Source organism: Falco cherrug, chromosome Z, assembly GCF_023634085.1.
Source record: "Falco cherrug isolate bFalChe1 chromosome Z, bFalChe1.pri, whole genome shotgun sequence".
NCBI lineage: Eukaryota > Metazoa > Chordata > Aves > Falconiformes > Falconidae > Falco > Falco cherrug.
This window is the reverse complement of record NC_073720.1, coordinates 5388063-5401825: the sequence shown is the minus strand read 5'-3', so window position 1 is coordinate 5401825 and position 13763 is coordinate 5388063. Positions and strand designations below refer to the sequence as shown.

Sequence of the window (13763 nt, the reverse complement as noted above, 5' to 3'; positions counted from 1 at the left end):
GGGAACAGCTTCCTCGCCGCCAAAGCAGCCCTTTTTTCCTCGCGGGGTTTTTGCTCTTTCTTTTCTCTTCTTTTTTTTTTTAAACAACTCGTCGCCGGGAAAAGCAAAACTGAAAACGCTCCCCCTCCCTCACCTCGCCCGCCCCCGCCCTTCAAAAGGCCCCCAAACAACCGACAACAACAAACAGAAAGCAAAAAAAAAAAAAAAAAAAGCCCCCCCTCCAAAACCAAAAAAAAAAAAAAGGAAAAGAAAAGAAAAAGCGAGAGAGCCAGAAACAAGCTCCATCGATTTCAAATCCAGGATTTTATCCAGTGAATTGATTTTTTTTCTTCCTTTTTTTTTTTCTCTTCCCCTCTTCCCCCCCCCCCTTCCCCCTCTCCTCCTTTCTACCCCCCCCTCCCCCCACCCCACCGTTCCCACCCCCCTTTTCCTTTTCATTTTATTTTGGATCCTGCTAAAATTAGCTGGGACTGCTCTGGGTGCAGCGTGTTAATTTGATTTACTCCGGGATTCCGGCTTCCAAGACGCCATTTTCCCCCCTTTCTCGCTCTATCTGGCTCTATTTATCTATCTAGCTATCATTTATCTATCGAGCTGTCTGTCTGTCCGTCCATCTCCCTCTCCCCGGGTGCCTTCCCTCCTCCCCCCGCCCTCCCTCCCTCTCCGCTCTGCGTGTGCTGCGCGGCCGTGCGCTCCCCTAATCTGACAGATGAACACCGCCATGGGTTTGCCGCAACACAAGCAAAAGCACCTTTGGGGGCTGTGGCGAGGGATTGAAACCGGGATCTAAAAGGAGAAGAGACGAGAAGGGGGAAATCCGAGGGAGGAGGAGGAGGAGGAGGAGGAAGAAAGAAGAAGAGGAAGCTGCTAAGAAGCCCCCGCTGCCGTTTTGGGGATATGGGTTAGTAAAGGAAAAAAAAAAAAAAAAAAGGCAACAAAAAAACCCCTCAGCCATCGAGGAAAGGTCTGTCTTGATGATCCGGATTGCAGGAGGGTCTTACCCCTCTCTCTTTTTTCTCACCCCCCCCCCCCCCCCCTTTTTTCCCCTCCGCATGCAAAAGTTAATGTCGTCTCCTTTTTTTCGTGTTGTGACTTCGCAATGGCGCGGAAAAGGGTCTTTTTTTTTTTTTTTTTCTTTGGGGCGGGGGGGGGCATTTCTCTGCTGTGCAATGCATGCGAGTTCTCTCCCCCTCCGACCCCTTCCCTCCCCGTGCTTTGTGGCTGGGGGGTGGTGGTGGTGTATGTGTGTGGCTGGGGAGGGGGGGGGGCGGGGGGGGGGGCGGGTAAGACCGAGCTGCTGGGAAGGGGTTGCAATTTTTTTAGGAGTTTGTATAATGTATTTACCCCATTTTCTCTCTCTCACACACACACCCCCCTTTGATATCCTATGTATGTTTCTCCAACGGTGCCAGGGGCTGGTGGCAGCGATGTGTGTGCGGGGGGGGGGGGGGGGGGAGTGTCTCCCCCCTCCTTCGTAAATTGCAGGTTAAGTGGAGCTAGAGAGCAACGTTGTAACCTTATGGGGATCTGCGTGTGTGAGTGTGAGCGTGTGAGTGTGTGTGAGTGTGAGTGTGTGTGAGTGCGCGGGGTCCGCGGCGCTGCTCGGCGCTGGGGGACCGGGGGGCCCGGCTGCCCCGAGGGGGCGGGGGGGTTCGCGGGGGTCCGGCTGCCCCGGGGAGGCCGCCGCGGCCCCGCGCTCCTTTTGACATTGAAAAGGACACGCAGCCCCCCAAAGCGGCAATTTGAGGGAGTAAAAAAGTGTGTGGGGAGGTGGGGATATGGGGGAGAAGGAGGGGGAGTAATTAGCCTTGTGGGCCCCCCCATTCCCCCCCGCCCCCCCTGCTCGGTGGAGGCGCGTTGATAATGGTTATTAATAAGCCGGTGATTGCCGCCCCCGGGACCCCGGTGGCCCCCTCTCCCCCCCCCCCCCCCCCCCCACCTCCCCGGGTGAAAGTTCAGCTTTGGGCGGCTTGGGTATCGCCGATATTATCGCGGAGTGGTGTTGGGGGTGTCGTTTGGTTTTGGTTTGGGGTTTTTTTGGGGGGTGGGTTTTTTTTGTTGTTGGGGGGTTTTTTTTGTTTGTTTTTTTTTGAGGGGGGGGTGGGGAGGTGAGGGCGCAAAACGCAGCCTGCAGCCGCGGGCGGCTATTGTCAACTCCAACCCTGGCGCGAGGCTCCCTGCCCACCTCCGGGCACGGGCGCTCACACTCACACTCACACTCACACTCACACTCATACACCCCCCTTCCTTGCCGGGTGGCCACTGGGAAATCGGGTCCCTCTAGCTAGGCGAGGGTGGGGGGGGAACACGGATCCCCCTCCCGCCCTTGTTTGCCGGTGTGTGAGTGTGAGTGTGAGTGTCTGTGTGAGTGCGTGCATCACACCGGGCACCGGCGGTCCCCTGCGCTGCCCGCCCCTGCCTGTGTGTGTATATTTATGTGTCTAAAAAGGCAGTTGAGAGAAGGATTTCCGATTCGTTTCCGCTTCAAATTAAACAGCACTGATAATCTCGGGCCTGACGCCGGATGCTAAAAGGCCCACTTCGCCACCGGGGAGCGGTCGCCTACGAGGGGAACACACACACACCGGGGGGGCGACACCCCTTCCCCCCCCCCGTGCGCCCCCCACCCCATCCCCGGGAGGGTTTGCAGGGGGAGATGCAAGGAGCTTCCCTGCGCGGGAGGAGGATGTGGGGTGTGTGCATGGGGAGGATGCTGGGCTGGACCACCCCCTCATGCCCCCCCCCCCCCTCCCCCCCCGCCCCGCGACCCGGGCTTGGGGCTGTGGGCCGGCGGCTGCCGTGAGCAAGGCCAGCCGGCACTGGGAGGGGTCCGCTCCGAGCGAACGGGGAGGGTACGGGCGGGGGGCAAAGGGGAGCAGCGGGCAGTGCTGCTCCCCCTGCAAGCAGAGGTGTTTCATTAGGCGTGGGTCCGAGGTGGTCGTACCAGGGAGGGGGGGACCCGCCGTGCTGCCTTCTGTGTCCATCTGTCACAGAGCAAAGGATGTGCGAGGCCAGCAAAGCGCTGAGCCTGCTAGTCCTCTGCTGTCAGGGAAAGTAATGGGAGCCTCTGCATACTGACAGGAGGATTTCAGGGGGAAAGGACTGCTGGCAAATCCAATCCCCTGCTGAATATGATGGACCCAAATGGGAACAATTATTGATCCCACAGCCCCTGCAGCCAGGACTTCCCTTGGCTCAGGCTACAGGAGCGATATCATCAGCCGGCTATAGTTAGCCAGTGATAGCGCGGACCTGAGGAAACAAGTGTCTAGGACATTCTTTTTTTATCATAGACAGGAGAAAAAATGCCTATCAGGGAAAAATGTGCAAGCGGCTGCTTCATGCACACCTTTCCACGCTTCTTCAGCCTGTGCTGGGATTACTCCCCTCGGTTGGCAGCTCCTTCCACTCTAAAGAGAAACTTTTTTCATCTCCATTTAGTTTTTGAGCTGAAACGAGAAACACCCCCCACCCCCCCTCCCAAATAATGAAGTTGTACTTTAGTCTCTGCTTTTATCTCAGAAGGGTTATGTAAAAGCAGGGAGGAGGGGAAGCAGGAACGCTCAGTGAATGGAGACTTCTCTCCATCTCTTACTGGCTTTTTTTTTTTTTTTTTTTTAACTTCTCAGACTCAAACTTTTAATTGAAACCAGAAATCTATTGAAAAGTAACTGAGCCAAGAAAACCTCTGTTTTCTCTGCAGCTAGGGATGGGGAATAAATAATTTTTTGCTGATGTTATTTCAAGTTGTTTGAGCTCTTTGGTTCCTGCCAAAAAGCCCAGCATAGATTATTAACACATTATCATTTTAGGAGGATGCACTCTCTGAAATGTAATAAAATGGTGTGTTAGGTTTGTGCAGAGCCATCAACTATGCTAGTTGTTGGCAAACAAAAGAAACAGTGGCCATGATTTATTATTAATAATAATCATAACTGAGCCATTTAGCTTCACGGGATATTTACTGTGTTTCTCTACTGAGGTTGCTCAGTATCATTTCCAATAATGTACTTTGATTAAGTTGGGAACTGTTCTTTTTTTAACAACTTCTATTGCCACGTGCTTAATCAACTCAAGGAGATAAACGCTTGAAAGGGTCCAACCATCATTTTTTTGGCTTCGGATGCTGCCTAACCTCCTCTTCTGCTCTGTTTTGACCCACCCTTTGAGCTCCTTTTCACAAGCATGTACATCTCTTAGGTGCAGAGTGCCAGCTCACCAACAGGACTCTTGTTTTCTGTTACAAGATTTGGCTAATCCCAGTTTCAGTGACTTTTTTTGCCCTCTCAGTAGGGCTCAATTGCTCACACATAATCTTTCCCTTCTGTTTTCTTTCCCCTTTGGACAACACCCTCCAGGACTGAAAAACTCTTGCCTTGTGCTCCGAGACTTGCAATTACACAGCAATTTTGACTCTTGACCCAACGAGTAGCAAGAAAGGCTATTGTCTAATGAACCACATAAAAACAGTTCTGGGATCCAACAGATTGCTGTGATGGAAATGAAAGCTGTCCCAGTGAATTGATGACTGATTTGTTTAACCATATGCCTAGGCAGTTTTTCTTGCTCCCCGTTAACTACCCATCTCTGGAGTATCTGTGATCTGTGAGTCTGCGATGATGTTGAAAGGCGGCATTAATAACTGCCAAAATGTGCTCCATGATGCATGTCCAGCAGTAAGGCCAACTGAACAGGATTTAATCCATGTTCAGAAAATCCAGCATGTCATTTTTGCCTACCTTAACATGTAGGCACACAGGGTTTTGAGTGTGGAAGGGCTGCGATTAAGTGCGCATTTGATAATGAGACAAGAGCAGCAAATCTGTGCATAAAAAAATTAGTAAGATGGTCAAATGAAATCCATAACAAGATCGAGCTTCGCTGCTGGGAAGTTCAGGTGCTCTTAGGGCAGCCACAATCCAAGGTTCAGAGCTAGTCCAAAGACTAGCTGGAAAGGCCAGAGTCTGTGGGAGAACTTTAGTGGAGAAGGTTCCCAGTGTTTTGCTGCCGGACTTGTGGTTTCTATCGGGACTAGTTTTGCTGCTATTATAGGTTCTTTTCTCATTACTTTCTCTATTTCCAACTTGTAAAAAAAAAAAAAAAAAAAAGTTTTCTTTCCTGTTATTACTGTTAAGGAAATAAAATGAGTCATGCTTTTAGGAAATTGTCATCTTGATTAAAGATGGGCTTTAAAAGCCCTCAACTCCAGGTTTTAGCCTGGGGGGACCGTCAGATCTCAAAACCATTTCCAAACTTTTGGTTAGGACTACTTTGCCTTCTGATAAGGACATGAAATCAGGTTGCAAGCCTGTGATAGCACAGTTGCTTCTGAGGTACACTCCAAGCCTTAGAGACAGCTTCTTTCTCCTTTTCCCAACATAAAAGGTTCACCTGATGTGGCTTCAGAAGTTCATTGAGTCTTTAGACCTGCTTAGAGATTCTGCTGGATGCTGCGAGCAAGCACAGCTCCCCAACAGGCAGCTAGGTTCTGCATTCACGTTTAGCTGGTCATAGAAAAAGCAAAGGGAGGCAGGTAAATAGGTGCAGCATAACAAAAAGGAAGGCAAAATAATTTCCTGAGTTGAATAAAAGCAGTCTAAGAGTAATGCAGCTTGTCTTTCAGAGCTGAGGAAATGTGTGAAGGAAGCAGGGGGTGGTACTATCTGTTTGTCAGCTTTTGAGAGGGAGCAGAGTTAGGGGCTATTTTGCCCCTTTGGAGTTGGATTTACTTTGCAGCACAGATTGTCCAAACACAATGATAAGCTTTTATCCAAGCGGTGGGGCAGTCGGATATGAAAAGCGATCTTCTGACATTATTTCATTTAGGATTTTGTTGTCTTTTATGAACTTGAAAATCTTGAAAAGTTCTCAGGTTAGTCACCTCTGTCTCCAAAAGGCCACATCGAAACTCTGGACCTTAAACACTCTGAGGACTGAGAGGGTTTGATCCAGGCTTGATTATGATCTTTATGGCTCTAGTCTACTTCCAAGTCTAGCTGGAGATCTTAGCAAGGTTTCAGGCTTCTGTGTCTCTATGATATTTGCTGGGCTGGCTGTCCTCCCAACACCTCATGCTCTTGTCGGTGTGTGATGAAGACCCTTTTGACTTTGGATACAAAGGGGAAAGTGATGGGGCTGAAGCGTGGGTGACAAAGCAGGAAAGGTGGCCAGAGAAGTGCTCTAGGCATAGGGTCACTGGTGCTGCTCACAGATCCCAGGGTCAGGTTTACTCTCACTTATTAGTAGGGAAAGTGGCGGGACTCATACATGTGTCCATCCAGCACAGGGCTCTTGCAGGGAAAAAAGCAGTTGTACAAATGGTAAGGATGAGCCTGAGTTGCCTTCCCCTTGCAGGGCTGGTGAGTGATGCATTTTTTTGAAAGCAAGCTCAACGTGTGGAAAAGCCATGCAGGAGGACACCAATTTCCATTCAAATGTGAGGTCAGAAGGTGGTGGCAAGGCTCTGACCTGCCCTGGTGAATACCAGAGCACAGCATGGCCCGAGGCTTGGCACTGCAGTGCGTGGTATATTGGGATGCAAGTGCCTGGCAGAGTGGGGTGCTGGGGTGGTGGCTAAATGCTGTCACGGGGTGGCTTACCTAGCTCCTCACTGCCTCTGAAGGAGTGGATTCCTGCTTCCGTAAGGGGTGCTCTGCAGTTCTGGGCAGTTAAGAGCTCTACGAATGAGGCAGAGATGAGAGCAAAGTTTCCTCTACTGTAGTACGGTATCTCCAGTAATAGTGCTTGTGAAAGCTGTTCAGAAGAATGTGTGGTAGGCAAGTGTGGGGTAACCCAGGACTCACTTAAATACCTCAAAATTAGAGATGGGTGAAAGATCGGAAGCCTGAGGTTTTATGTTACTTTGAAATTTTTGTTAGCCTTAACCTTTAAAACTGAGAGAGATATATGTATGCAATGAATCATTCTGTTCCTGTCCTGGTATTTTAGCAGATGGAGAAGTTGGTTTTAAGATGGAAGGGAGAAAATTATGATACCCAAACCAGAGGTCAAGCTGCAAGGTGTTACAGGCATGTCTTTCCTCCATATGAATCCACATATCCTGAATAACCTACTGATGTGATTTCTAAGACTTGGACACTGGCCTAACTTCCCTGCGTGTTTCCAGACCCAGCAGATTCTGGAGCAATGCTGTGATCCATGCCTACCTCTCCTTGAGTCTTGATACATTTTTGGCTTTGGAGAATACAACAGGGTTTCCACAAAACTCCTCCAAAATCCTATTAGTTTGCTAGACAAGGAAATCCTTCCTGTAGTTTTTTCTTTTTCTTTCTTTTCTTTTTTTTTTTTTTTTAAATATCTTTTTTTCTCTAAAACCTTCCTATGGAGCTCTATAGCAGGATTCAACAGAATTCTGCACAGAGGAATAATTCTATGCTGAACTCTTCGGTTCTTTTTCAGAAGGGATCAGAGACATGAAGCTTAACTGGGGGTGTTTAGTAAGTGTTCAAACGGGATTGTATAGATATAAAGTATTATAGCAGGCATCTGGGTAAAGTGTTATTATACGTGCCCATTGTTCCTACAGTTGAAAAACAGTTTTAAATATTAACCCATATATTTACATCCTTGTAACTTCCATAAACCCTCACCTAATGGGCTGAAATATGTCATGCTTTCTGTTTGCTGGATGACAACTTTCTTCCTGAAAGGTTGAATAAATTCTCTCCAGCTGTCAGTTGTTCCTTTTTTCTTTTTCTTTTTCTTTTTTCTTTTCAAATTTATTCAGAAAAAAAATGAGAGTGGAGGAAGAAGAGGAAACAGTTTTCCCTTTTGAATTATTCTAACCACATGCTTTTAAACAGGGCAGCAGTCTAACCTGCTGGACTTTGAGCTGATAAATGGGTATAAACATAGGGCTTGTTGAAAGCCTCTGTCTGCTTTTGGGGTGTGAGTGGGACAAAAAAATATGGAGGTCATGGTTTCTGATGCCATGACAAATTCAAAGTGTCACTGTAGGCATCCTAAAGTTGATGGAGATATTTCAACCTTAAAGAGAGAGGCACTGTCCCTACAAATCCTGCTGGATAAGTGTCATAAATGGCATTTGCTGTAGGTGTTGGTTACATTAGATCCCATTTCTGTGTTATAGGAGGTAGTTACAGAAATATAGGCCCTGCTTTTATCAGAGCTGAAGACACATCTGGTCTTAAAACATGCTGCTTTTTAAGGGTGGCTTTCAGGCCAGAACATTTTCTTCAGGATTAGCTCAGTAAACAGACCTCCCAGGGCCCTTAAGGAAAACCTCTGAAAAAAAATAGTGTGAGCAACAATTAAAATAACAATAAGCTGCAGCATGGCCCTAGGTAGGAACTAGGACTCTACTCAAACTTGCATTCATCTCCAGCTGGGGAGCACTGGTATGGATGCCCCAGTTCAGGGGTCTTTTGACCCCATCGGAACCCACAGACCAGACTTTGCTCGGTTGGGACCTAAGTGAAGCACTCACACTAGGAAAGAGAGACCCATATGTCTCATCATATGGGGAAAGGGGGCACCATGACTGACTTGACCTTGTTTTCCCCCAAATTCTGACCCCATCCCAACCTTTAACATCCTCCTGAAGTCAGTGGTGTTACAAGGGAATAACAACCCAAACCCTCTGGTCCTGCTGGAATAGGGATGAGAGCTGTGAATGTGGTGCTCCCGATCCTGTGTGCTCCCTGGGAGGGGGCTGGATGTGTGCAATGCCACACAAAGAGCTCAGTGAAGTAGTTGAGCTAGAGAGGCAGTTCCTTCAGCAGCAAGTGGATACTCAGCAGGCTCTTATCTCCCATCTGACTCAACTTCTCCCAGCACTTCTGTAACTGCTTCCTCTTCATCCTCATTAGAGGCAAAGCTCCTCCTTTCCTTTGTCCAGAGCATCTGCCAGTTATCTTGCCTTTATTCCTGCCTTCTGGCCTTCCCACCAGCACTTCTGACTAACATTTATGCCTCTTGACATCACTGTCTCAGCACCCTGGGCTGCTCTTTGCCACGCATGCCTCCAGCCATGTCCACTTGTGTCATGCGCTGCTTTTGCCTGCTGCCTTTTCTTCTGCAATCCATGAGGCTTTAAGGGCATTTCTTATCTTGCCTGACCCAGACACCCTCTCTTCCCTCAAAGCTGAGAGAGTGATACCTTCTGCAAGGCAAAGCAGTCTCAATGCCTTTCTCTAAATATGCCAGATTGTTGCTCTTCTTCTTGCATGCCCTTTGTATGCCCTGTTTTCCCACAGTCCTTGATGCTGGGGATGCTTGGGACATTACACAGCACCAAAAAAGACACCACTGCTTACTCAGCATGGAAGTACACAGGGCAAGCCTGCATGGACAAAGTCCAACCTTTCTTATTCCTAGCCTCATCTGAAGCGTGCAGAATTGAGTAACATGGGATGTGTTGTTTGTACAGCCTCTAGACTGGGCACAGGATAGATCCTGGACCGCAGCCTTTTTGGTCCTCCTTGTACCATCACTTACGACTCTGAGGAAAGGATGCAGAGCCAAGACCTGCTTCGTTCCCTATCAGATGTGTTGTTTTATTTTATTTATTTCTTTGTTTTTCCTGAAGGGAGGGAAATCTGGTATATTTGGCACTTGTGCAAGCGAAAATGAAATAATGGAGGAAATAATGGAGGAGGGAAAATAAAAGGAAGGAGATGTCCTGGGGCAGCAGCAGTAAATAAAAACAAACCTCTCGCTAATGATTTCTGCAAAGAAATCATTTTCCACACATTTCAGGGTGCTTATCAGAGGGAAATGTTTGATCAGAGGGAGGAGAGATTATTGCCCCACCATGATGGTGTTTGGAGGAGGCTACTGTGTCTGATGGCAGCTCTCCAAAAGCAGTCGATCTAGGAAAGTTTGGTGACACAGATGATGGAATTGTGCAGGGGTTTGCTTTCTGTGGCTGAGCTCTGTGCCAACAACCTTTCCTTAAATACCCATAAACCTTTCCATTTGTAGCCTCAGGTGGCTGCCACTACCTCCAGAATGGTGTGGTTGGCAAGAGCTGGCTAGAACGGAGCAAGCATTTGCGGTCCCCTTCTCATGGACGTTGACACTTTACCCCAAAGAGATTTATGGCTGTTTTTAATGGAATAAGTTTTGTCCTTGTAGTGGCACACACTGCTGCGTCCAGCAGCATGCTCGGAGTATTCTCTTGGATCATCTCAGGAATCACCTTTGATTATACATCCTGCTGAGAGCGATGATGCTTTGCCTGGGAGCTCCAGCAAGCTGGTGTTGACCTTACAAAGGCAAATCTCCTGGCTTGGCTTTTTGTGTTGTAATGAGAACAGCTGGCATCTCATCCTGCTTTCTAGCACCCTGGAGGACTAATCTTCACAAGGGTGATGGGTAAAAATGACATGCCAACTCCTGATGTCATTAGGATCAAACGCTATTCCTTGATTCCGAGGTGTAAATCCAGTGAACCGAGACCAGCTTTAGAGCAGTCCTGCAGCAGTGTTGGCCTCGGAGGGCATAAGCGAGGGGAAGCTGGTCCTTTAGAGACCAGAAATCAGCATGAGGAGGTGTTTATAGGTCTGATGACCATACCTGCTTCCCCAACACCCAGATACAGCTTTAGGTTGTGAGCGAGCAGATTTATAAAACCTTGACACTGTTCTCAGGCAGGAGCTTGTAAAAGTCCTTGGGCAGCCTGATGGGCATCTCTCCTCCTACTGCAGATGCGTGCTTTGCTACGCTGGCTGTTGCCACAGCTGTACCTTGGGCAGTATTGCTTTTATGGGCCTTGTGATTTATGGCCGTGTCAGTTGTTTAATCATTTAGTTGGCTCTCCCTTCAGCGTTGTATGATAGTTAGTTACTTGCACAGAAAGGTGACTATCTGATTTAATTATGGAGTCTCAAACCTAATTATGGAGTCAAATATTATTCCATAATCTACTTTTAATGTCTCTATGTTGAGAAGACAGATATACACATGTGTAATGTGCACACTTACATGCCTCTATAATTACGGATATACTTGGGCTCTCATTTATTTCTGTCTCTTTAACATGGGGAGGGTGTGGGGTGGGGATGGGGGAGGCTTGAGCCTCACCTGGCTGTGAGAGATCTTTGGTTTATTTTGTTTTTTCCCCTCCAGTGTGGCTTTTCCTGGCTTCCTTTGCCGGGCTTGAGCACACCGAGACAGAGCCATCAGTCAGCGTTATTCAGTCACGGTGCTGGAGGTGCAGAGGGCTGGTAGCACTTGGATTCAGGGCAATCTGATGGAAACAAGTGAAGATTACATTTCTGCTGTTGTTCTGGTAACTGCCATTAATCCTTGTTCCTTGTTTTTGTCTGGATAGACCACACCTGGGAGAGCTTGCATCCTTTCCTCAGAGAAATTCCTCACATAACCTGTGCAAAATCAGAGACAGAGGAGGAAGGACTTGAACAAAAGCAGTGTTGGGGGCAGGGGGACAATGGGGAGAGGAATCACCTTTCCTCTTCTAACTCACCCTATTAATGAATCACATGCCTTAGTTATTTTTGTAGGTAATCTGTGGACTACAGGCATTCACATATGGTCAATCCACTCACAATTATTCTTAGCAGCTGAGGATCTCATACTGTATCTGTTGTATACTCACATCTATTTTATGTGTGTCTATATACAGGTATACCTTATAGCTGGGAATTTTAGCAGTGTGTTTACAATTGTCATGCAGTAAAGAGACTGATTTGCCCAGCACTGGAGATGCAGGCCAAATAATACATCCCAGAAGTACAGAATGGCTGGGGTTGGAAGGGCCTCTGGAGATCACCCAGTCCACCACGTGGCTCCGTGCAGGATCACCTAGGGAAGGATGCTCAGGGTTGTGCCTGGTTGGGTTTTGGGCACCACCAGGACATCTCTGATTCTTTATTAAGAGCTGACGTTCATTTGTTTTGCTTGAAAGGGAAGTCCTTCTGCCTTGTTTCTGTCCTGATTGACACAAGGCGGGTGAAAGGGAGAGGATGTTTCCTATGCGATCTATAGTGTGGATGGAAGATAGCTGTCACAGTCATTTTTCCAGCTCCCTGCCAAGGCTGGGCTGTTCTTTCGGAGTACCATGGCCATAGGAAGTAACTAAGGCTGTGCTCTGAAGATGTTGTAAATCTAGCTCTAGGGTTCTGAGAGGGAGATTAAATACACTATTGGTGCACAATACTGATCCAGTATAAACTCATTCTCCTGGTTCAAATTTGTTCAAAAAAAATTTGAAGTGACTTAATTTTATCTCAACAGACTTTGTATTGCATCATACTATGTCACTTGTCGGCACCACACTGGCTTTATGGCTCATAAGCTTTACCTATCTGCTGGAACTGCCTTCAAGTGGCATGAAGAAAGGCTTAACCTTCATCTTGGGTGCTCTGGTCCATCCAGCTGAAGCCTGATCAGATGCCTGTCCCTGATCTGCATCAAACTTGTGCTGCTGGTGATCTGGCAGTACTCAGACCACAACCACAACCATGCTTAAAATTCCTAGTACTTTTGCAAATAATAAAGAAATAGGTGGGGCTTTTTTTCTTTTTTTTATTCTTTTTTTTTTTTTTTTTCTTTTAGTATTCCTAATGTGGGTTAACTGAGTTCAAGTGCAGTCTGGTGCATGCCAGGCTGTTGGTTTTTTGTGTCCTATGATGGATTCTGAAGTTTCACTGACACTTCTCATAAAAGCAAGTTTCTGACCAAAACTTTCCCTGGGGTGTAATGCGGGTTGTCCATTGGCCTGTGCCCCAGAGGCAGCTGCATTTCAGCAGTGGTTTGTATAATCAAGGAAGCAACCCGGGAGTCTTTGGAGTGAAAGGTGATATCTCATCATTAAATGTTGCTGTATAGTCTCCAGTGCTTTGTGGTGAACAGTTTGAAAAAGATGTAGTGTAAAGAGGCTTCCAGGATTTCTGATATTTTGAAGAGATTGGGGATTTAACTGTATGTCACATGAGAGAATGTGAGATCCAAAGGCAACACGACAGAGGTAGGGTTCAAGAAGATACGAGCTCCACTGTGAAGTTCACTGTCACAATCCCAGACTCGTGCCTCAGTTTCCCCTTACCTGAAGCTATTTAATAGGGTTTTTTTTTCTCTCGCTTTTTCATCTTAAGGTATTTTGGAGTCTGGGTAAAACAAAAGCAGTCTCAGTAGTTACAGCCGTGGTTGGGAGTAGTGTACTATGGGATTTGGGCAGCATCTTTTAATACTGCTCTGAGCTCTCTGCTGGTGCTCCTGGAGCTTGAGCAAATCAGGAGCAGCACAAATGCTAGGCAGCCGAAAACATGGCTTGCTTGCACTTGTCTCATCAACATCTGGTTGTTACTAATGTGGTTGCCCCTGCACTTAGGGCGAAAGCCATGCCAAGTGTTATGCTCACTTCCATTTCCTGGAGAATCCCTAATAGGTGGATTTCTCTCCCCCTGTTGTGGGCTCTCACATCTGTTTTTGTCCTCAGCAAATTTTCAGTTTAATCACTTTATAGCCCTGGCATCTGAATACTTGCAAGCATGAGTAGTTGCCTGAGGCAGGAGAAGGGAGCCTACTCAGAACCCTTAATGGGATACCCGTAGTATGACCCAAAGGAAGGTCTTGTCCTTCAGGCCTTTGCCTCCAGAAGTGTGTTTGAGGTGCTCAAGAAACACAGGAGCATCCATAGCAAGGCTGAGCACACAGGCATTTGATTATTTCTCAGTACTTATCAGAGGAAGTGTGAATCTCTCTCTAATTAAGAGCTAATGCCAACTTCTGTGAAATTTGTTGTCATTCACCTGTGAATT

General features: G+C 47.4%; 1 protein-coding gene across 6 annotated transcripts in view; it reads left to right on the top strand.

The window, feature by feature from the left end:
* The first annotated feature begins 438 nt into the window (after nt 1-438).
* SETBP1 (SET binding protein 1) overlaps nt 439-13763 on the top strand; it is a 262812-nt gene continuing 249487 nt past the window's right edge. For 5 of the 6 annotated variants that reach the window (XM_055698787.1, XM_055698786.1, XM_055698785.1 and 2 more), the window contains exon 1: nt 439-901. The gene's annotated coding sequence lies outside the window, so the exon portion shown is untranslated. Of the gene's footprint in view, nt 965-13763 lie in introns of all 6 variants that reach the window. The other variant, XM_055698784.1, reaches the window with a different exon arrangement.